General features: G+C 50.8%; 1 protein-coding gene across 1 annotated transcript in view; it reads right to left on the bottom strand.

Annotated features, from left to right (window-relative positions):
- Positions 1-22,966, bottom strand: part of UBASH3B (ubiquitin associated and SH3 domain containing B) — a 278,462-nt gene that overhangs the window by 62,503 nt on the left and 192,993 nt on the right. The window lies entirely within an intron of this gene.

The following is a 22,966-nucleotide window of genomic DNA, read 5'->3' as shown; positions in this document are numbered from 1 at the left end:
AGAAACTGGGGGGTTAACCAGGTATTGGATAGAAGAAGCTGTCTAGAAGAAGCTGTTTAGAAGAAGCTGTCTAAAAGAAGCCCCAGATGCTCCTTTTCCAGCTCAGTCTGAGCAGCTTCATTCAGATGAGTTCTTTTTCTCTGCTTTTCCATCTTTTTCATTCTTTTCCCCTCTTTTCCTTCCTCCTCCTCCCAATAGAAACCTGCCTGCAAGGTGGTTTTGTGGCAGCTGAGCCTGGCTGCATGAGCCACCTGTGGGAGGACCATCTTTCAGTCCAAGGGCATCAAACTGCTCCTAGGGCATGGGGTTTTCAGAGGGACCACTGAAAGCCACTTGGACTTGGGCAACAAAGTGCCACTTCCACATCTGCAATGCTTCCACAGCAGCCAGGGGTGGGATTTCCTATGAGACCTTTGCTGCCTATAGGGCACAAGGACACTCAGTGCCATCTGAGCGAGATTCAGGCTCCTAAATCATCCAGAAACCTCAGTGCTTTGGGGTCTTCATAACATCTATGATTTACTGGTGTGGGTGTGTGTATTTCTGTCCTCATGGTGGATAAATCCCTTTTTTCCCCTTGATCCTTCCCTGTTCTGCAAGTATCTACCAGGGCTGGATCCTAAACCATGGGAGGACAGAAGATGCTGGAGAAAGGAGGATGCTGGAGAAAGGGGGATGAGTTTTGGTCCTCACTTAGATGATTTTTGTCTCTCTAGCCTTTTCCCACCCTCTGCAGCAAAATCAATCCACACATCAATGGGAATTATCCTCAATTAATAAGAAATATCTTCAGCAGTGTGGCCCAGGATAGGGGGAAGATGGTGAGGAGAGACATTTGCAGGCCACATCGCTCCTGCTATTTGTCCCAAGGGCTACTGTGCACCTTCCTAATGGGATCTCCTTCAGGAATCTTCATGTTAATTGTTTCCCTGCCATTGCTCAGGAGCAAAAATGCTACAGCAGTGAATAGGATAGGATAGGATAGGACAGGATAGGAATAGAATAGAATAGGATAGGATAGGATAGGGTAGGGTAGGATAGGATAGGATAGAATAGAATAGAATAGAATAGAATAGAATAGAATAGAATAGAATAGAATAGAATAGAATAGAATAGACTTAACCAGGTTGGAAGAGACCTTTGAGATAACCAAGTCCAACCTATCACCCAACACCATCTAATCAACTAAACCATGGCACCAAGCACCCCATCAATTCTTCTCCTAAACACCTCCAGTGATGGCCAAGTATAAACTAATGGGGGGGGGGGGGGAACCAACAAATCCTGCATCTAGATATGTTTTAACACCTTGTTGTCCACAGTGTGGTTAACTATAGCCCACCTCAGCCACCCTGCACTGTGCTGGGTTGCAGAGGAGGGCAACGAAGCTGGTGAAGGGCCTGGAGAATAAATCTCAGGAGGATCACAGAATCATAGAATCAACAAGGTTGGAAAAGACCTCAGAGATCATCAAGTCCAACCTGGCACCCAACACCTCATGACTACTAAACCATGGCACCAAGTGCCACATCCAATCCCCTCTTGAACACCTCCAGGGATGGGGACTCCACCACCTCCCTGGGCAGCACATTCCAATGGCCAACAACTCTCTCTGGGAAGAACTTTCTCCTCACCAGAGGAGCCACTGAGGGAGCTGGGGATGGTTAGTTTGGAAAAGAGGAGGCTGAGAGGAGACCTCATTGCTCTCTACAGCTGCCTGAAAGGACATTGCAGAGAGGCTGGTGCTGGTCTCTCTACCTCCAGGTAATTTGTGATAGCACAAGAGAGAATGGCCTCAAGCTACAACTGGGTAGGTTTAGACTGGACATTAAGAAGAAGTTCTTCCCAGCAAGAGTGGTCAGGCAGTGGAATGAGCTGCCCAGGGAGGTGGTGGTGTCCCCAAGCCTGGATGTGTTTCAAGTGGTTTGGATGTGGTGCTCAGGGTGAACCTTGTAGAGCAGGGTTCTCAGTTGGACTTGGTGATCCTGAAGTTCTTTTCCAACCTGAATGTTTCTGTGATTCTGTGATTTCCAAGGGGTGTGTGGGGGGTTTGCCTCCTGGCTGGGTGACAATGGCTGATGATCACCCCAGAGCTGTGACCTGCGGACCAGTGGGTAAACCCCAGCTGCGTGGCTCCAGCCGCTGCAAGGAGGCCATGGTGGGGTTGAGGGTCCTGTTTATTGGCAAGGTCCTGACCTCCCTCCCCCATTTATGACCCCCCCTGGGACCTCTGCATGGAAAAGGGATTTGTAACGTAACACTAACAATAACAGAGCACAGACAGCCGTGACAGGGCTGCCTGCTCCTACACGCTGCAGCTGGCTCCCCAGGATGGGCAAAGGGGTGAGGAAGGAGATGTGCAGCATGCAGAGTGGGGGTGTGTGTGGGGTGTTTCTCCTTGAGTTATAGCTCTGCTGGATGGATCTGCTCTCTTTTTAAAGCTGATTTTAAGAGAGAGGAAGCTCCTGCATGTTGAGAGGATGGGCTGCGGTGGCATGGCACAGCCAGGCTGTGGCAGATCACTCTTCTGTACTGAGTCATATCCAAATCTGAGCGGCACAGAACTGGGAGGAGTGGTGACACCCTGGCAGGATGTGCTGCCATCACCCCAGGCCTGTCCAGGCTGGATGGTTGAGGGAGAGGAACTTCACGAAGTTCAACAAGTGTAGGGTCCTGCCCCTGGGGAGGAATAACCTCCTGCACCAGTACAGGTGAGGGGTGACCTGCTGGGAAGCAGCTCTGTGGAGAAGGACCTGGGAGTGCTGGTGGAGAACAAGTTGCCCATGAGCCAACAAGGTGGCCTTGTGGCCAAGAAAATGAATGGTCTTCTGAGGAGCATGAAGATGAGTGTGGTCATCAAGTCAAGGGAGGCTCTTCTCCCCCTCTACTCTGTCTCAATGAATGCAGGAGGTTCCATCTGAGGATGAGGAGAAACTTCTTTGGTGTGAGGGTGATGGAGCCCTGGAGCAGGCTTTCCAGGGAGGTTGTGGAGTCTCCATCTCTGGATAGATTCCAAGCCCATCTGGACACCAGTTTTCCAGTACAGTCAAATCCATCTGTGCCTCAGTTTCCCCAGGAAAGCATCACACATGGTGGTGTGGATCCCAGTCCTTCATCTCCCTGTGCACCACGACATTATTCACACAGAATCACCAAGGTTGGAAGAGACCTCAAAGATTATCAAGTCCAAGCCATCACCACAGACCTCATGACTATTCTTTCATCTTCATTCTTGCATGGGAGATGCTAAATCTTGGGAAACTCAATACTTGGGTATTTTTTCCCTGCCCTTTGGGTCTCTTTTCCTCCTCCATTTCAAAGCTGAATCTTTTCCCTGTGCAGTGAGTCCAGCCCAGCAGGTTGTGACAACGCTCCTCTCATGGCGAATCCCTGCTGGAGGCATCGCCGGCTCTCCCCTTCTTCACCCCGGCATAGAGAGGGCCTGAAAGTTCATAAACCCTTTTTCTCCATCCTCTGGGAATGAGCAAGGACTTTCTGAGCTTCAGGTGCCCCAAGGTCATGTTTTCAAGTCTTGAGACCCCTACACTTCAAGAGAAAAGAAAGCTGAGGCTCATCTGTGACGATGGCATTCCGGGAACTGGGGCTTTTAGGAGAAACAAAGAGCGTGAGAGACAAAAACTAACTCGGGTGACCTGGCATGGATGGGTAGCTTCAGCAGGCTGACAGATACAGAGAAACTTCAGAGCTTTTATAGCTCTTTTATAGCTGGTTCAGGCTCCCAGCTTTCATTGAAACGGAGCCAACTGAGGTTTCCTTTTGATCTTGAAACGCAACCGAGAGATGCTCCTCAAATGCTTCCAGGACTTTCACACCCCAGATTTGCAAAGGGCTGTGATATCTGCAGCTCCATCCCATTCACCTACAACTTCCCCCCCCCGCCAGAAGCAGAATCACAGAATTATTGAGGCTGGCAAAGACCTCTGAGACCTCATCAGGTCCAGCCTATGGCCTAACACCATCACATCAGCTAAACCAGGCCACCAAATGCCACATCCAAGCTTTTCTCACAGACCTCCAGTGATGGCAATCTCACCACCTCCCTGGCCAGTCCATCCCAGTGCCTAATCAGCCTTCTGTGAGGAAGTGTTTCCTAATAGCCACCTGAACCACCCCTGGCATAGCTTCATAGTATCAGTCAGGGTTGGAAGGGACCACAAGGATCATCTAGTTCCAAGCCCCCCTGCCATGTCCTCTTGTCCTGTCACTGGTTGCCTGGGAGAAGAGCCTCACCCTGACCTAACTACAACTTCCTTTTAGGTAGTTGTAGAGAGTGATAAGGTTCCCTCTAAGTTTCCTCTTCTCCAGGCTGAGCAAGCACTTCCATCCATGCTTTTCCTCCTGCAGTAGAAACCTACAAGGCTCTGTGAGCAGCAGTCTGAGCATGGAGAACACACAGCCACATCTCTAGCTCTGTGACCCATCTCACCAGAGCTACACATTTTCAGCATGGTGTAAGACATCTCCTTCTGTGCAACACTTCACTGCTTGAGGAAACCAGGGGCATCTGAAACCAGGGACAGGGACTGGAGACTTCAAATCCAGTGTAAAACAACAAAGGAATTTCCAGCTCCACCTGAATCACCCAGCAGAACGGTTGGGTAGATCCTAAATGCTTTAGAGCTGGGATGGAGCCTCCCACTGGACACAGACTGAGAGGTCTTCACCTGCAGGCTGTTCAATTTTTTTGGTGCAAAGCTTGGCTCAGCAGCTCCCACTTGGTTGGATTTGGCAATGATGCTCAGCATCCCCCATCTCAGGAGGACTTTTGGGGGCATGGGTATCCTCTCCCTCATCTTCCTCCCACCGTGTTTCTCCCACGCTCTTTCTCTTGGCACCATCTAGTGGTTATAGAGATGCCTCCTCAGCCTCCGGGGGTCAGAATGCCTGCTCCCCCTCATCCTCCTGCCTCCAGCCTGCTTGGCTCCTTTGGGATGCTTTGTCATGCTTTAGATCACTTTTGGGATGCTTTGGGATGCTTTCGGAGTGCTTTGAAACGCCTTCGGAGTGCTTTGAAACAACTTTTGGATGCTTTAGGATGCCATTAGGGTGTTTTAGGACTCCACAACCTCTTTGGGAAGCCTGCTCCAGGGTGACAAGCAGCCTCACAGCAAAGAAGTTTCTCCTGCTGTTCAGGTGAAACCTCCTGGATTCCAGTTTGTGCCCAGTATCCCTTGTCCTGTCTCTGGGCACTGGTGAGAAGACTCCAGACATATTTTCTTGCTTTCCATCCTTTAGCTCTTGCTGAGCATTGCTCAGATCCCCTCTAAGGCTGCTCTTCTCCAGGCTCAACAGCCCCAGGGCTCTCAGCCTTTCCTCCTCACAGAGATGCTCCAGGCTCCTCAGCATCTTGGTAGCCTCTCTGGACTCTCTCCAGGAGCTTCCCATCTCTCTTCATTCCGGGAGCCCAGCACTGGACAAGACACTCAGGCTGTGGCTTCACTAGGTCAGAGTAGAGAGGGAGGACTCTCCCCTGACCTGCTGCTCATACTCTCCCTCACATAACTCAAGAGGCCATTAGCATTCTTGTCCACAGCATCCTCTAGACTTGGAGCATTATTGCTTTGTTGCTGCTGCTGTTCAGTGTAAGCACCCAACCCCCCCCACCCCCCCCTGCCCGATGAACCTAAAGCAGTGGTGGGTGGTGGGAATGTTGGTAAGGAAAAAGATGATGTGGGTTTGGGTTGGGTTTTTTTTTTAAGAGAAAAAGTGTTTTCTGCTGAATCTGAGCCAGAGCAGCACTGGTTGGGAGGGTCAGGGGGAAGGAAGGGAGATTTAGCTGTGTGTCTGCAAGGCATCAGGAGGATGCAGGCAGAGAGAGGTCCTGCGAATGATGGATTGTCTACAGGGGCTGGATCCAGGGTGATGGATGGAGGTGGCCAAGGCTGTCTGCAGGCAGGCTGCGAAAGCTTCGTGAATGTTTTCATCCTGATCCCTGCACTTCACATAACCCAAACCCTGAGCTCCTGTTCCCCCTCCAGACAGGGAGAGCCGGGCAGGGAAGCATCCGGCTGGAGAGAGACCGAAGCTGCAACCCTTCCGCTCTTCCAGCGCGGAGAAGCTCCGTCTCTGAAGCCCTAACCCGGGGCCGAGCAGTGGATCCTGCTGGCCATCGCCTCCCCAGACCTTCTTCCTTCCTCCTCCAGGCTATTCCAGCCGCTCAGAGAAGGCCTGCTCCCGTCACTTCCTATTATTCCCAAATAAAAAACAAATGTTAGGCAGCACAAGGCCTGAGTTCAGATGAGGGGAAAAGCCACAAATCTCTTGGCCGTCTGGGATCCTTTGTTTATCCCTGCACTTAATCCCATTTTTTTGGGTCTCCTGGGTTGGAGGGGAAGATAAATGAGGTGAGTCAGAAGCTCACCTGATTAACTTGGCTAATTCAGTGATTTTATTCCCTTTTATTTCCAAGGCTGAGTTGGAAGGGGGAGAGGAAGGAATTTGTGTACACAGAATCCCAGCCTTGGGCAGGCAGAGGAAAGGGGGGTTTGGTGTTCTTGTGGGGGTTTGTTGGTTTGATTGGGGTTTTTTTGCTTGGCTGGGGATTTTGGGGTGTTTGGGGGATTTTTGTGTGGCTTTTGTTGGATTTTTTTGGTGTTGTTTGGGTTGGGTTGGGTTTTGGTTTTGGTTTATTTTGCTTTAGTTGGGTTTTTTGTTTTGGTTTGGTTTGGTTTCTTGTTTGGTTTGCTTTTGGTTTGGTTTGGCTTGGTTTGGTTTAGTTTTGGTTTGGTTTGCTTTGGGGTTTGGTTTTGGTTTGTTGGTTTGTTTTTTGGGTTGGGGTTTTTTATTTGGTTGGGTTGGGGGGTGTGTTTGGTTTGGGGTTTGGGTTGGGTTTTTGGTTTGGCTTTGGTTTGGGTTTAGTTAGGAATGGGTTTGGTTTGGGATGGGTTTGGTTATTTGTTTTGGTTTGGGTTTGGTTTGGGCGTGGTCTGCTTTGGTTTGAGTTTGGTTTGGGCTTGATTTGGGATGGGTTTGGTTTGGTTATTTGGTTTGGTTTGGGTTTGGTTTGGGATGGGTTTGGTTTGGGCTTGGTCTGCTTTGGTTTGAGTTTAGTTTGGTTTGAGTTTGTTTTGGGATGGGTTTGGTTTGGTTATTTGTTTTGGTTTGGGTTTGTTTTGGGCTTGGTCTGCTTTGGTTTGAGTTTGGGTTGGGTTTGAGTTTGGGTTGGGTTTGGTTTGGGATGGGTTTGGTTTGGTTATTTGTTTTGATTTGGGTATGGGTTTGGTTTGGGTTTGGTTCGGTTTGGGCTTGGTCTGGTTTGGTTTGAGTTTGGGTTGGGTTGGGTTTGGGTTTGGTTTGGGTTTAGTTTGGGATGGGTTTGGTTTGGGATGGGTTTGGTTATTTGTTTTGGTTTGGGTTTGGTTTGGTTTTGGTTTGGTTTGGTTTGGGCTTGGTCTGCTTTGGTTTGATTTTGGTTTGGGTTTGGTTTGGTTATTTGTTTTGATTTGGGTTTGGGTTTGGTTTGCTTTGGGCTTGGTCTGGTTTGGTTTGAGTTTGGTTTGGGTTGGGTTTGGTTTGGGTTTGGTTTGGGCTTGGTTTTGGGTTGGGTTGGGGTTTTGATTTGATTTTGATTTGGTTTGGTTTGGTTGGGTTTGGTCTAGTCTGGTTTAGATTTTTTTTTTTACATAGTGAGGATTTCAGCACAGAAATCCCCCAGTAAAGACCAGAGCTGTGCTGCACTTCAGTTTTGGCCAGAGCAGGCATGTTGTGCTGCCATTCCCAGCTCCACACTGCCAAAAGAGCAGCTTCCCTCACTGATGCCCTTCAAACCTGGGCTGTAGGTGTCAAGCAGCCACTGCAATCCCACAGCCACCTTCTTCCCTCTGCTTTTTCTCCACTAAAAAGCTACAAAGAGGGACTTTTGCCCTGCCTTTTTTGAGGGATCAGCATGCTGAACTGCCATGCAGCACTGTGGCAAGCCCAAAATCCTCCCCAGTGAGTTCAAGGCATGGTGTGGAGTTCCCATGGGTGCTGCCTCTCAACCCAGCCAAGAAAATCCCCACATGTAGCCCAGGATGGGGGGATCCAGGACTTCCTAGGTTTTTTTCTTGTGTGAAATGCCAGCCCTGCAGCAGGCAGGAGGATGCTGCCTTCATGTCTCATTCCTGCTGCTGGATCTGAAAGAGGGATGGAGAGAAAATGTGAAGGGCTGACCTGGGAACTGCCAGAAGCTTGGGTCTTGGAGAGGAGAATGGCTTAACTCTACTGCCCAGGCTGGTAAAACCCTCCAGCTTTCCTGACTCTTAACACAGACTCATGTTTTCAGGCACCCCTGCACAAGCATCCCTGCAAGGGAGATGCAGCAAACCCCCCCAGTCCCAAAGGTTTTCTCCCAGACCTTATCCCAGATGTTTCACCCCAGATTTTATCCCCAGTTCCAGAGGGTTTATCCCAATTTTTTATCCCCCCCCATCCCTTGGGCACCTCTGCTCTCTTTCTGCAGATGATCTATTTTAATCACTTTATCTCCCCAGGTCCTCATTCCCTCCCCCCCCCAAACCAGCCTGGCCCATCCCATCTGGTTTGGGTTAGGAGCCTGTCTGCCAAGATCATTGCTGGGGGGTTGGGGAGGGGAGTTGGGTGGGGTGGGGTTTGCAAGTTTAGCCCCAAAAGTGAGCCACAGGAGCCTGGGGTTGCTGGTGGGAGCTCAGCCCCAGCTGCTTGCTCTGCTCAGTGTGCCCCATCCGCCCCCATGCAGCAAGCTGCTGCCTCCAACATCTGCTTCCTATCGCTGCTTCATCTGACCAGGGCTGGGAAAAAACAGCTTTTTGCTGCTGTTCAAGGTCTTAAAGGCAGCATGTGAGGACAAAGCCCCACCACTAATGCCTGCTCTGAAGCCATCCAAGTTAAACCCCTACCTCCCCCACTCCTGCAAGTTTTCCCCTCAATGCAATACAAGCTAAAGGCTTTTTATTCCAGATATGCAAAATGGATTTGAGATGCTCTACAAGGTTCATGCAATCAGAATGGTTTGGGTTGGAAGGGACATCTAGTTGCATCTGGTTCCAACCCCCATGAGTTTAGGCTGGAGGTGAGGAGAAGGTTCTTCCCAGCAAGAGGAATTGGCCATTGGAATGTGCTGCCCAGGGAGGTGGTGGAGTCCCCATCCCTGGAGGTGTTCAAAAAAGGCTGGGATGTGGCACTTGGAGCCATGGTTTAGTTGCCAGGAAGTGTTAGGTGTTAGGTAATAGGTTGGACTTGATGATCTCTGAGGTCTTTTCCAACCTGGTTGATTCTATGATTCAATTCTACTATTCTATGATATGGGCAGGGGACACTTCCCTCCAGACCAGATTGCTCAAGGCCTCATCCAACCTGCCCTTGAACACCTCCAGGGATGGGACATCTACAGCCTCCCTGGGCAACCTGTTCCAGTGTCTCCCCACTCTCACTGGAAAGAATTTCTTCCTAATCTCCAGTCTGAACCTGCCTTCTTCAAGCTTCAATCCATTGCCTCTCATGTTATCACTACAAGCCCTTGTGAAAAGTCCTCCTCAAGCTTTCCTGAAGGTCTCCTTTAGGTACTTTTCTTCAGCACAGAGCAAGCACAGTGGTCCCTGGGCTCTGTGGTGGATGAATGATGTTTGTACTGCAAGAGGTGGTTGAGGCCCTGTCCCTGGAGGTGTTTAAGCCCAGGCTGGATGAGGCTGTGGCCAGCCTGATCTAGTGTGGGGTGTCCCTGCCCATGGCAGGGGGGTTGGAACTAGCTGATCCTTGTGGTCCCTGACTGATACTATGATACTATTTGCATCATTGCAATGCCTCAGGGATAAATCTGCATGGAGAAGGCAGATCTTGGAGCTGCCTTTAACTGTTGCCCGGTGTCACAACAACCCCTGCACGTTCAGAGCATCCTCGGCTCAGAGCTGAGGCTGGATGTGCTGAACGCAGCATTCCCACCTCCTCCCAGGGAGCCAACCTGAAACCCTTCCCAAGCCAGTCACAAGAGGGAGACAAAAAGCCAACGGCAGTCACGGATTGGGTTGGGAACTGGTTTTGGGGGTGGGAAAAAACACCCCACCAAAACATTCGATGTTGCCAATGAAGCACAATATTTCAGCCCTTCTCGTTCTGGGAGTTGAGTAGGGAAATGGAGTGGACCCAACCAGCCCCTGGAATTTGATGTTCACAGGCTGAGCTGGAATTTATCCTCATGCTGAATTCAATCTGAGCAATCCATGAGCTTGACCCAACTGTCAGAACCGGGAGGATGGAGTCAGAGGTCACTTTTTTCCGTGCACAAAATACACTTGGCCTCTGCTATGGTGAATTTACAGCTCTGCAAGAAGCAGGCAGCGATGTTCAAGTTGGATTTCCAGCAGCTTGATCCCCTCCTGCGCCCAGTGATGCTCAGCAGCATCCTTCATCCCCTTACCCTGGCAGGGAATGTGGCTCCTGCATGGATCCTGTTTCACGGTGCAGCATTGGTGCATCCAAACCCATCTTGAGCATGAAAAGCTGGGGAGAGCATGAAAGAGCTGCCTTTAAACCACTCAGGATGTACTCAAAGTGAGGCTGCAATGAGCTGTGAAATCTCAGGGAAGAGCCAGGGCTCAGAAAGAGGAGAGGAAAATCTCTTCCAGAGGTTCAGAAGGCCCCAAAAACTTGTATTCTCGTGGCCAAATAAAAAGCAGAGTGACTCCACAGCAGGAAAACTCTTCCACCCCCCTGCTGGGAGTGGGATTAAGCCCTGGAGAAACCTTCTGGTGGGGCTGGTTGCTAAAATTAGCCTGGAGAAAGCTTGGGAGATGGGGAGGGTGAGGAAGCAGCTGAGTGGCTGGAAGAGGCTGAGCAGATTGGGGGCTTCACATCAGGGCTCTGAGAGGGCTTCAGAGGATTGAGGTGGGGCAAATTTTGCTTTATTTGCCCCCAAACTGAAATGCCAGCAGATGGCTGGACCTGCCAACCACCTGCCTCATGAGCCAATGGGGAGAATTAGCCCTGATATTAATAGCTGCCCTTGATTTCAACTTGCTGACACCGTGAAGATGGTTTTAATTAAAACTCGTTAGCAGCAACCTGCTGCTGAAAATGAGCGTGGCTAACCCAATTAACAGAGCCAGCTCCTTGAGGATGCTTCCCTTCCCAGAAACCCACCCTGGGCATGCTGCAAACCCTCACCCCACTCCTCCTCCCTAAGGAGGGTGGAAATCCCCCAAGGAAAGCTGCAAATCTGGGGTCCTGCATGGCTTGGGGGTGCTGGAGCAGAGGGAGGGATGACTGCTGTGACATCCACCCCTCTACATGGGATCAGTCCTCCTTGGGGATCTGTGGTCTGTGAGGTGCCAGCTTTAGAGCATGGAGGGGATCTTTTGGGTTGAAATTGGAGCTTGTCTCCTGTTGATCACCTTGAGGCTGGGTTGGGAAGCTCAGCTCTGGTGCAAGATGGGATTCCCTCTGTACAAAGCTGAGCTGGGCCAGGGGGCTGATGCCAGGACTCAGTATCAGGGATGAGATCTACTCAAGGAAACAGGAAACTCCCTCAAGCTGGAAAAAACCAACCCCACCAGGCATGCCAGTGGCATCCCTGGGTCCCAAAAGTTGGCTGTGAGGGGTTTGAGCACCCCCAGCACCCCCACTGCTGGGCTTTTTTGGGTGTTACCTCCCCCATGCCTGCCTCACGCTGGAGTCTCAGGCAAGAAGCAAGAATTATGAATGGTTCCTTCTCCCCCTGCACCAGCCCCTTTGGCTCCTGCTTTGCCATCCCCCCCCCAGCAGCAGCTGTTTCCTATTACCATAAAAGCTGACAAGAGGTGCAGGGCTGGAGCAGAGCCTCCTCTGGCAGCTAATTTTGACGAGAGGCAGAGGCCTGGGCCGGGTGTCTCTGATGGATTTCCGGGGCTGCTATCAGCCTGGGGTGACCTCCTCCTGTCTGTGTGCTGGACCCACTCCCCGTGCTGGGAGGCTCAACATCACCACCTCCTTCCTCACCTGGGGATGGGGATGAGGCATCCTCAATAGGCATAGAAGCCTAGAATGGGTTTGGTTGGAAAAGACCTCAAGTCCAACTGCTGGCCCAACACCACCATGGCCACGAAACCATGTCCCCAAGTGCCATGTCCCCATGGTTCTTGAACACCTCCAGGAATGGGGACTCCACCACCCCCTTGGGCAGCCTGTTCCAATGCTTGACCACTCTTGCAGTAGAGAAATCATTTCTCAAGTCCAATCTAAACCTCCCCTGGTGCAACTTGAGTTTATTTCCTCTTGTCCTATCACTTGTTAGTTGGGAGAAGAGATCAACCTCCACTTCACTTCAATCTCTTGTCAGGGAGTTAGAGAGAGCAATGAGGTCTCCCCTGAGTCTCCTCTTCTCCAGACTAAATACCTCCAGTTCCCCCACCTGCTCCTCACCAGCCCTGTACTCCAGACCCTTCCCCAGCTTTGTTGCCCTTCTCTGGACCCACTCCAGCACCTCAATGTCCTCCTTGTATTGAGAGCATCATGGATGACACAGCAACCTGATGGTCAGACCCCAGATTGTCTCCTGTTGCCCTGCTTTTTGGGGGGTACCAGCTTTACTTCCCTCCCTGTGCTTCATGGCCTGGTGTGCAGAGGATGGGACTGGGGGACTGGAGCTCCTCAGCTCCTGCTCATCAGACTTGTTCTCCAGACCCTTCACCACGTTCATTGTCTTTCCTCTGGACCTGCTCCAGCACCTCAATGTCCTTCTTGGAGCAAATCAGACACTACAAGGGGCACCTAAGGGAAGAAATGTTAGGTTGCTGTTGCCCACTGCCTGTTGATAAGCTGCATCCAGAGCCCTTCACCTTAGGCCACCAGCAGCATCCTCATCCTCACAGAGGGATGCAGACGAGCAGGTGCTGCTGTGCTTCAGGTGGGATGCTCCCCCCCAGCTGGCTCTTTAGCTCTTCCCCAAGTGGGCTTCTCTTCATGCAGGAGGTCAGCTGAAGTTCTGAGGCCAGCCAGCCCTCGAGGACTCAATCTCTTTATCAAGTAAAGCAAATAAATAGCAGCCACATCTTCTGGGTGCCCATCGATTCGCTTCCAGTGCCCTGGGTAAAAGCAGCAGCACCACTTGAAACACAACCAGCACCCCAGTGCTCCCAGACAAATTAATGACCTCCTTCCCAGTCAGACACATTAAACATCATTTTGCAGCTCTGCCCAGGGACTGGGAGATGTGATTGAAGCTGCAGCAGCTGGAAAGCTCACCGTGGCCTGGAGGAGAAGGAATCACTGGTGGGGTACAGGGGGGAGTAAAAGCAATTTGTCTTAAGCCTTGCTCAAGCAAGAAGCTCTTGTCTTGTTTGAGCTGGGTCTGGGTACATGAACATGTGTGTGGTGGCTCTGAGGTGGGTCAAAACTGGGGGATCCTGGGTCAGAAAAAGGCATTTTCTGACATGTTCTGGGAGCATCCTCCCCAGCTCGGCTTGGCAGGGGTCTGCATCCTCCCTTTCTCCTGCTTCAGTTGAGTCCATGCCAATTTGGTCTCTGTAGAAACTCCATGGCCAGCCTCATTTGGTTCCTTCAATCACAGCTTATCCATTTCAATTGTCCTTCATTAGCCAGTAATCATATAATTGCCTTCTCTTTAACTTCAGCCAAGACTGTGCAGGCAGCTCCCCATCACCAGCCTCATTAGCAGGGAGATGCCATCCTTCCTTAAGGAACTTTCCAGCTCTTCCCACCTTCCCTGGCCCCTGCTGTCTCTTTCAACACCCAACCAGCAATGCCCAGATGAGACAGAGGATGATTTGGGGTGGATCAGCTCAGCAATGGAGGGGTTAATGCACTTTTTCTGTTCCCCAGGGACAGCTCCCCAAGCCACACACACTCCTGCTTGCCTTTGCCTAATAAAACCCACTGGTCCCAGTCCTGCTTAACATCAGCCAGAGCCCACTTCCATGTGCCTGACAGCTTCCAGGGCTGGACAGTACCTGGGTGTCCAGAGGAGGGAGGAGAACTCCTGCAGTGAGCTCCAGGCTTGGTTTTGTCCAAATTTGCTTCGTTTTTTGTCCTGGCAGCCCTGCCTCAAATTGCAAGGATGCTTCTGCAGAGCCTGCCTGGAAGCACAACACTCCAAAGCACCTTCCTTCATCACCATCACAGCTCTTGCTGGACCCAAAAGCATCTTCTCCCACTTCTCCCCCACCCTTGGCAAATTACCTTCCTGCAGCCTGGCACTGAGAGGAAGGAGGATTTTGGGGCCAGCTGCCTCTTTGTGGCGATTTTAAGGCAAACAGCAGATTAAAATCTCGCTGAGCTGCAAGGATTGAGTCCAAGTGCAACATCTGAATGGGGCCTTTCACACTGAACCCTCTTTGTGTGGCTGCTGTGACCTGGCTCTGTGCTGCAGGGCTTTCATGCCAGCCTTTGTGGAGTGTCAGGTTTGATTATGGGGACAAGGGTGGGTTTTCATCCAAGGTGTTATCAACAGACAGCATTCCTGGGAGACCTAAGCTCTGCAAAACCAGGGTGAGCTTCTCCATCTCACCTACAGTAGAAAGAGGAGTTGAAGTTCTTGAGGTCTGGCCAAGGGGCACACAGGTGATAAAAACCAAACAAGCCCAAGGTTGATTTGTCCTCGGGAGGCCACATGAGAAGCTGGGCTGCTCTCCCCCTATCCTTGCATCCCTCTCCTGTGGCAGACTGACACCTGGGAGCTCTTTCACTGCTAAAACTTGTCCTGGAGCCTGGGAAACATCACTCTGTCTGGATCCAAAGTGGCATTGAAGGTTGAGGTGTGTAGGAACTGACTCTGGAATGGTGGTTGTCCTGCTCTGGGTGTTACTAACAGCAGTGTCCCTCCCCATCCCATGCTCCAAGAGCCAAATTCAAGGCCCTGGGGTTTATATATCCTTTTGGGGGGACACAGATATTTTCCAAAGGCACCACTTTTCCCCCCAAACAGGACCACTTTCTGGTGCTCCTCAGCCTCCTTGCATCATCCTAACTACATGCCCATGGATGCTGAACTCTCACTGGTTTTAGGGGGCATGGTGGTGGATGCATGAGGATCCCAGGACAATGTGAGGTTTGATCCTTAGGGAAAGAAACCCGCCTGTCTCACAAGAAGTCTGGCTCCAGTGGTGGTCTCAGGTCTGAGAAGCACTTGAGGATGAAAGGAGGGATAGAAGTGTCAAATATTATGTTAAATAGCTCTGCAAGAACTCCTGGATGTTTTAGGAGCACTGCCAGGCAGTGAGCTGAATGAAGCCAAACCCTTCCAGCCTATTTATTTTTTGAAGGCTTAATGCTGTTTAAACAGCAAGGTCAGAGCAGATAATGAGGCTGGGAGCTCCAGTGCCCCAGTCCCATCCTCTGCACACCAGGCTGTGAAGCACAGGGTGGGGAGGCAAAACTGGTACCCCCCAAAAAGCAGGGCAACAGGAGACAATCTGGGGTCTAACCATCACGTTGCTGTGTCATCCATGATGCTCTCACTCCAAGGAGGACATTGAGGTGCTGGAGTGGGTCCAGAGGAGGGCAACAAAGCTGGGGAAGGGTCTGGAGCACAGGGCTGGTGAGGAGCAGCTGAGGGAACTGGGTTTGTTTAGTCTGGAGAAGAGAAGGCTGAAGGGACACCTCATTGCTCTCCACAGCTCTCTGAAAGGAGACTGAAGTGAGGTGGAGGTTGATCTCTTCTCCCAACTAACAAGTGATAGGACAAGAGGAAATGGCCTCAGCTTGGGGAGGTTTAGGTTGGACATGAGAAGAAAATTCTTCACTGGAAGGGCTCTCAACCACTGGCAAAGGCTGCCCAGGGAGGTGGCCAAATCCTCATCTCTGGAGGTGTTTAAAAGATGCAGAGATGTGGTGTTGAGGGGCTTGGATTAGCATCAGATTTAGAGTTAGAGAATGGTTGGACTGGAGTATCTGAAAGGTTTTTCTCCCAACTCTATGCATAAGCAAGGCAGAGGTTTTGTTGCTCATAACCTGTGAGCTGCAGCTCCATGGCTCTGAGATGCTCCTTAGAATCATAGAATCAATAAGGTTGGAAAAGACTTCAGAGATCATCAAGTCCAACCTGTCACCCAACACCTCATGACTACTAAACCATGGCTTCGAGTGCCACATCCAATCTTTTTTTGAACACCTCCAGGGATGGTAACTCCACCACCTCCCTGGGCAGCACATTCCAGTGGCAAATTACTCTTTCTGGGAAGAACTTTCTCCTAACATCCAGCCTAAACCTCCTTGGTGCAGCTTGTGACTGTGTCCTCTTGTTCTGGTGCTGCTTGCCTGGGAGAAGAGACCAACCCCCACCTGGCTACAACCTCCCTTCAGGGAGTTGTAGAGAGCAAGAAGGTCTCCCCTGAGCCTCCTCTTCTCCAGGCTAAGCAACCCCAGCTCCCTCAGCCTCTCCTCACAGGGCTGTGCTCCAGACCCCTCCCCAGGCTTGTTGCCCTTCTCTGGACACACTCAGGTGTCTCAATATCCTTCTTGAATGGTCCAGGAGCCTCCAGCCTTCTCCTCCTACCTTGGGCCACCTCATGTCTCGGCAGCAGGGTACAGAGGCATAGCTTGGAGGACCCAGAGGCTTGGGAAGCAGCCGAGCCAGGCTGAGGTCACGCTTGCAAAGCTCCCTCCTGTCATTTACTGATCCTAATCAGGCTGCAATAAAACCTGTGATTGCACATCTCATAAGCGAGATCACAGGGAGAACAGGAAATGAGCTAAGTTAATCAAATTAGATGAAAGACAAGGGAAAAGGAGCCTGAAAATCCCATCTGGGGAACAAGTTTATTAGTGCCTTGCACTCCTGTGGAAGGTTTTTGATGGGGAGCACTGAAGCATTAACTCATCCAGGCAGTGCCTCTCAGCCACTGCACTGTCACAGGCAAGGGGATGAAGGTGAAGATCGGTTCCACCACCAAAGCCTGGCCCCTTGGAGCTGCACAAAGGAAAACCAAGACCTGTTTCTCATTGCTAGATTGTCCCTCTGCTAAAATTCAAATAAGCTTTTAATTCAGCACTGGTTAGGCCACACCTTGACTACTGAGTCCAGTTCTGGGTCCCTCAGTTTAAGAAGGACATTGAGATGCTGGAAGGTGTCCAGAGAAGGGCAAGGAGGGTGGGGAGAGGGAGCACAGCCCTGTGAGGAGAGGCTGAGGGAGCTGGGGTTGCTTAGCCTGGAGAAGAGGAGGCTCAAGGGAGACCTTCTTGCTGTCTACAGCTACCTGAAGGGAGGTTGTAGCCAGGTGGGGGCTCGTCTCTTCTCCCAGGCAAGCAGCACCAGAACAAGAGGACACAGTCTCAAGCTGTGCCAGGGGAAGTTTAGGCTGGAGGTGAGGAGAAAGTTCTTCACTGAGAGAGTTGTTAGGCATTGGAATGTGCTGCCCAGGGAGGTGGTGGAGTCCCCATCCCTGGAGGTGTTCAAGAGGGGATGGGATGTGGCACTTGGTGCCATGGTTTAGTCATGAGGTGTGGTGGCAGGTTGGATTTGATGATCTTTGAGGTCTCTTCCAAGCTTGGTGATTCTGTGATTCTGTGTTTCTCCTTGGAGATCAAGAGGAGTTCTTTTCAGCCTTCCATCAGAGCTCTCCTCCTGCTTTTGCTCTGTGGTGAGACCTCTCCTCTCCCCGTTGTGGGTTACAAATGAAATGAGCAGGATGCATCTTTCCATCTTGAGCTCACATTTGGTTGCCTCTTCCTGCCTTTCCCTGAATTTCCTTAACAGAAGGAATGAATATTTCATTCCATTCCTTCTGATGTTGGCTTCTCTTGCAAGTCACCACAGAAGCCTAGCAAAAGTATTGTCTAAGCCATCATATTAATCCCATAACTTCCAGACCACCCAGCAACAGGCTTGACACTTGATGGTGGTTTCACCTTCCCCACTCTCCTCTGGTTTGGAGCCCTGCTGCTCCATATAGGTTCATTTGTGGTCAGTGGGTGAGAGCTGGGATCTCATGGAGGCTTCCTACAGCTTTGCAGATGCAGTGCCCAGGCTATATTTAGGAGCCTCAGAAGAAGGCATCTCCACCAGGCAGCAGCTTCTCTTTTGGCATTTGGAAAGCTGGGTGCTCGCTCTCCCAAGAGCCAGATGAAAGCCAAGCAAGATGGTGCTGGTTTGAAGCCAGGCCAGGCTGTGTTGCTTCAGTCTCTGAGCAGAAAGGCAAACATCTTGGACTACTGGTGTCACTGCATAAACCTGGTTGGTTTCCCCACCCTGTATCACAGAACCACAGAATTGTTAGGCTTGGAAGGTACCTCAAGGATCATCTAGTTCCAACCCCCCTGCCCTGGGCAGGGACACCTCACACTATCAGGAGGGAGTCAGAGTCAGGCTGAGGCAGGAGAAGAGCTCTTTGGCAAAGGTCCTCATCTGCAGCTTCATTAATGCACCTAGGTTAATGTTTTAAGAACCAGGGATCCAGAGCAGCTCTTTGGCATCATTTCTGGTGGTGCCAGGGCTTGGGTTTCATCCTGTTGCAATCCCATCTAGAGCTCAGTTTGAAGGCCAGGGGCAGAGGAGCCAACTCTACTCTCATGCCGGTCCCACACATAGAATCCTGCAAAGCAACCAGGATTTAGCAATGCCTGGACCACCTTCCAACCTCACCCAAGACCTTCTGTGCTTTAACCCACCATGAACCCACCCCAGCCAGTCCTTTAGCCTCCCCCTCACCTGCCTTGGCTCCATTCCCCTGCGTGCAAAGAGCAGGGAAAGAGTTTGACTTGCAAATATTGTTTCAGTTCCTCATCAAGAGTTGAGCATTTCTGAGCTGCACCAGATTGCACTGGGCCTTCTCCATCACCCACCTCCACCTCCCCTCCCTCCTGCATCACACTTGCACCCAAAGAGATGCCACCTGCCCAGTTTTGGGTGTGCAATAAGCCATGGACATATTCAATTCAATGACTTGTCCTGACTTTGATGTCCCAATATCCATGTCAAACATCTCCAGCCCTACCACACAGCTGCTGTGGTGCTGCAGTCTTGATATTTTACCCATTTATGGCCTATTTAAGATGCAGAAATCCACAGAAATCACAGAATCGTAGAATTGTTAGGCTTGGAAGGGACCTCAAGGATCAGCCAGTTCCAAAACCCCTGCCATGGGCAGGGACACCTCACACCACAGCAGGTTGCTCACAGCCATATCCAGCCTGGCTGCAAACACCTCCAGGGATGAGGCTTCCACCACCTCCCTGGGCAACCTGTGCCAGGCTCTCACCACCCTCATGGGGAACAACATCTTCCTCACATCCAATCTCAATCTAGTTTTGCTCCATTCCCCCCAGTCCTATCCCTCCCTGACACCCTCAGAAGTCCTTCCCCAGCTTTCCTGTAGCCCACTTCAGATCCTGGAAGGCCACAATTAGGTCACCTGGGAGCCTTCTCTTCTGCAGACTGAACAGCCCCAACTCCCTCAGTCTGTCCTCAGAGGAGCTCCAGCCCTCTGCTCATCCTCATGGCCCTTCAGTCACTTCCAAGTAACCTGGCCAAGGGTCTTTCAATCTTTTGGTGGTGTTGTTTGGAGCATCTTTCTGGGTGTTTTTTGTTGTTTCTTCCCTTTTTTTTCTGAAGAGCCACACAAAACTTTGTCAGAAAGTGCCAGCTCTGGCACAACTGAAACCGTCTGCAGGAAAGGGCTTTCAAATGAGCTTCCTGTTTCAGAAAGAGAAAAAGAGAGAAAAAAAAAGAAGAAAAGGCTTTTAGAATGTCCCTGAAATTGTCAAAAACATCCTGTTTTGACATGCAAAGAAAATTGATCTTTTTGGTTGGGTTTGATTAGGAGAAAAAAAATACATATCACTTTCTGAAAGAATGGAGCAAAAGTCCCAGTCCAAAGCAATGCATCCTTCAAAGGTCTTGGTGAGCCCAAATCTCAGGAGCAGGAGCAGGGAGGTCATTCTGCCCCTGTGCTCAGCGCTGACCTTGAATCCTGTGTCCAGTTCTCGGCTCCTCAATATAAGAAGGGCATTGAGACTCTTGAATGTGCCCAGAGAAGGGCAATGAGGCTGGGGAGAGGGAGCACAGCCCTGTGAGGAGAGGCTGAGGGAGCTGGGGTTGCTTAGCCTGGAGAAGAGGAGGCTCAGGGGAGACCTTCTTGCTCTCTACAACTCCCTGAATGGAGGTTGTAGCCAGCTGGGGGTTGGTCTCTTCTCCCAGGCAATCAGCACCAGGACAAGAGGACACAGTCTCAAGCTGTGCCAGGGGAAGTTTAGCCTGGAGGTGAGGAGAAAGTTCTTCCCAGAGAGAGTTGTTAGCCATTGGAATGTGCTGCCCAGGGAGGTGGTGGAGTCACCATCCCTGGAGGTGTTCAAGAGGGGATTGGACGTGGCACTTGGTCCCATGGTCTAGTAGTCAGGAGGTGTTGGGTGACAGGTTGGACTTGATGATCTCTGAGGTCTTTTCCAACCTTGTTGATTCTATGACTCAATGATTCTATTCAAGATCAAGAGTGCCTTCAGACTGCTGTGACTCTGCCAGGCTTTTACACCCACCTTACATCTGTGTGCTCATGACACTCATTCAGAGCCTGGACGTCAGAGATGGGGGTCCAGGAGGCTGCTGAGCCCAAGGTATTTGCAGCCATCCCCCACTTTTGGACCAAATCAGAGCAAAAGCATCAGCAAGCAGCCAAGTTCAGGTCAGGTCAGAGCAAAGAGAACTGGTGTGCCAAATGCATGCAGTTTCTGAAGCAAGCAAATGGTTCCTTTGAGGGTTGTTTTTTTGGTAGAGAAGTCAACCCTGCTGTGCTGGCTCCACTTCTGAGCCCAAAATATCATTGAAAACCGAAAGAAAAACCCAACACCCAATGAGCACTTGGGGAAATGGCAAGGTGAAAAATGGATTGTCTGGAATTTTTGGAGGGCTTTTTTTTGGCCAAGTTTTGTCCAACAGGTAAATTATTCTGAGCTGCTGAAGCGTTTCTTCCCTGTACTCCACCAACCTTCCCCAAATCTGCTGTCTTGGAGCCAATTTCTGGACCTTACAGACCCGGCAAAGCTTCCAGCATCCTCTCTGAGAGGTTTTTACCGTGGCACTTGGAGGTTTTTTTGGTGGTAAAAGGGGATAAGAGCTAATGAGCTTTGTGATTTATAAGCCCTGACATACTAAATTCATTAAGAAAGAGTGGACAGAATGCAAATCTGGACCTAGGGAAGGAGAGCACATCACTAAGTGGATTTCGGGTGATGAATACCCAGGTTCACAAGTGATGAAACAGTGAAGCTATGGAAGGTGTCTGCAGTCACAAAGCAAAGTCTATTAAGCTGACTTGCTCTGGAGACTATTGAACAAAGCTCAGGAGAAAAATTGGATAAAATAAATGCTTTTGATTTCCTAATGTGTTTTGAGCCAAGGCCAAGGGCTCAGATGGTTTCCCGAGGAATTACGCTGGGTTGTGTGCAGGGAAATAGCTCTTTACACCAGAACAGTCTCTGGAGCTGCTGAAATGCATCCCAGCTGTGGGCTGTTGAAGTCAGATGTCACTTGAGTCTTAGCAAAGCCTTCCTCCCTCACAGATGCAAAAGGGGCTTACTCTTCAGAGTGCTTGATATTAAGCAACAGCCCCAGAAAGCGTGGGTGAGGAGCTTCGGAGAGCCAAAAGCGCTCTCAGCCTGAGAGGTGTTGCTGTAACTTGCAGTGCTCTGCAACCCAGGAGCATCTACTTGGTGCTGGAGGAACAACAAGGTTCATAGAGTCATAGAATCATAGAATCAATAAGGTTGGAAAAGACCTCAAAGATCATCAAGTCCAATCTGTCACCCAACACCTCGTGACTAATGAAACCATGGCACCAAGTGCCTTGTCCAGTCCCCTCTTCAACACCTCCAGGGATGGGGACTCCACCACCTCCCTGGGCAGCACATTCCAATGGCTAACAACTCTCTCTGGGAAGAACTTTCTCCACACCTCCAGCCTAAACTTCCCCTGGCACAGCTTGAGACTGTGCCCTCTTGTTCTGGTGCTACTTGCCTGGAAGAAGAGACCAACCCCCAGCTGGCTACAACCTCCCTTCAGGTAGAATAGTTGGGTTTGGAAGGGACTTAAAGGTCATCCAGTTGCAAACCCTCCCTGCCATGGGCAGGGACACTTCCCACCAGCCCAGGTTGCTCAAGGACTCGTCCGGCCTGGTCTTGAACACCTCCAGGGAGGGGACATCCACAGCCTCCCCAGGCAACCTGTTCCTGTGTCTCCCCACCCTCACTGGCAAGAGGGGACCAGGAGGATGCTGCAGGAAAAATGCAAAGCTGTTATTGGAAAATGGGGCAAAACCAGCTGGGTTTGGGTGCCTTGAGGACATGAGCATAGACATCTGTGCCAGTTTTCATGCAGCAATGCTGCACCCCTCCAGGCAGCCCCAAGTCTCATCTCTTCCATGCTCTCCTTTGAAGCTTTGTTCTCCCCTCTCATTTGTGCTATTATTTTTGTTGTCTCCCCCCCAAACTCTCAGGCCAAACCTTTTCTTTTGCCAACATGTTTCCTGCTTGCAGATGAGAGTGAAAAAGGAGGTTTGGGGGAAAGGAGGGGATCATCTGGACATTTCTGGGCCTCTGATAAAGGGCTGGGGAGGGTGGGGGTAGGGGGGGTGCTGGCAGCTCCGTCAAACCGCGGCTGCTGCTTTTGTGATGTGGGCTGTGTAATGTCCCATCTGGGAGGGAGACAAGAGAGCCAAACTCACCCACTCACATATTTTCCAGAGCTCTGTTACTGCACATATGTTCAGAGGACAGGAGAAACCTGTTAAAGAGATAACCCCACAGCATCCCGACGCCATCCTCCTCCAAGGGCTGCTCTGCTTGCAGGATCCTTATGCTGCTCTCAGCCCAGGAGAGCGACAAGTCTTGCCAGGAGAAAGGAAAGTGCTTGCTGGCATCTGGCCCATGTTAACACCATGTCAAAGCCCTGAAGCCACTTGAAATGGGCTGTGTAGGGAGAGAAGTGAGGTGAGATGAGGGGACAACAAGTGGGTCCCTTCGGCAGGTTGTTAAGGAGGTGGCGATGGCATCCAGTAGCTCTTTGTGTGCT

The sequence above is a fragment of the Melanerpes formicivorus genome, unplaced genomic scaffold, assembly GCF_026170545.1.
Source record: "Melanerpes formicivorus ecotype bairdi unplaced genomic scaffold, bMelFor1.0.p_v2 SCAF_47, whole genome shotgun sequence".
In the NCBI taxonomy this organism is placed as follows: Eukaryota; Metazoa; Chordata; class Aves; order Piciformes; family Picidae; genus Melanerpes; species Melanerpes formicivorus.
Note: the sequence above shows the minus strand (reverse complement) of the source record. Positions and strands in the feature narration are given on the sequence as shown.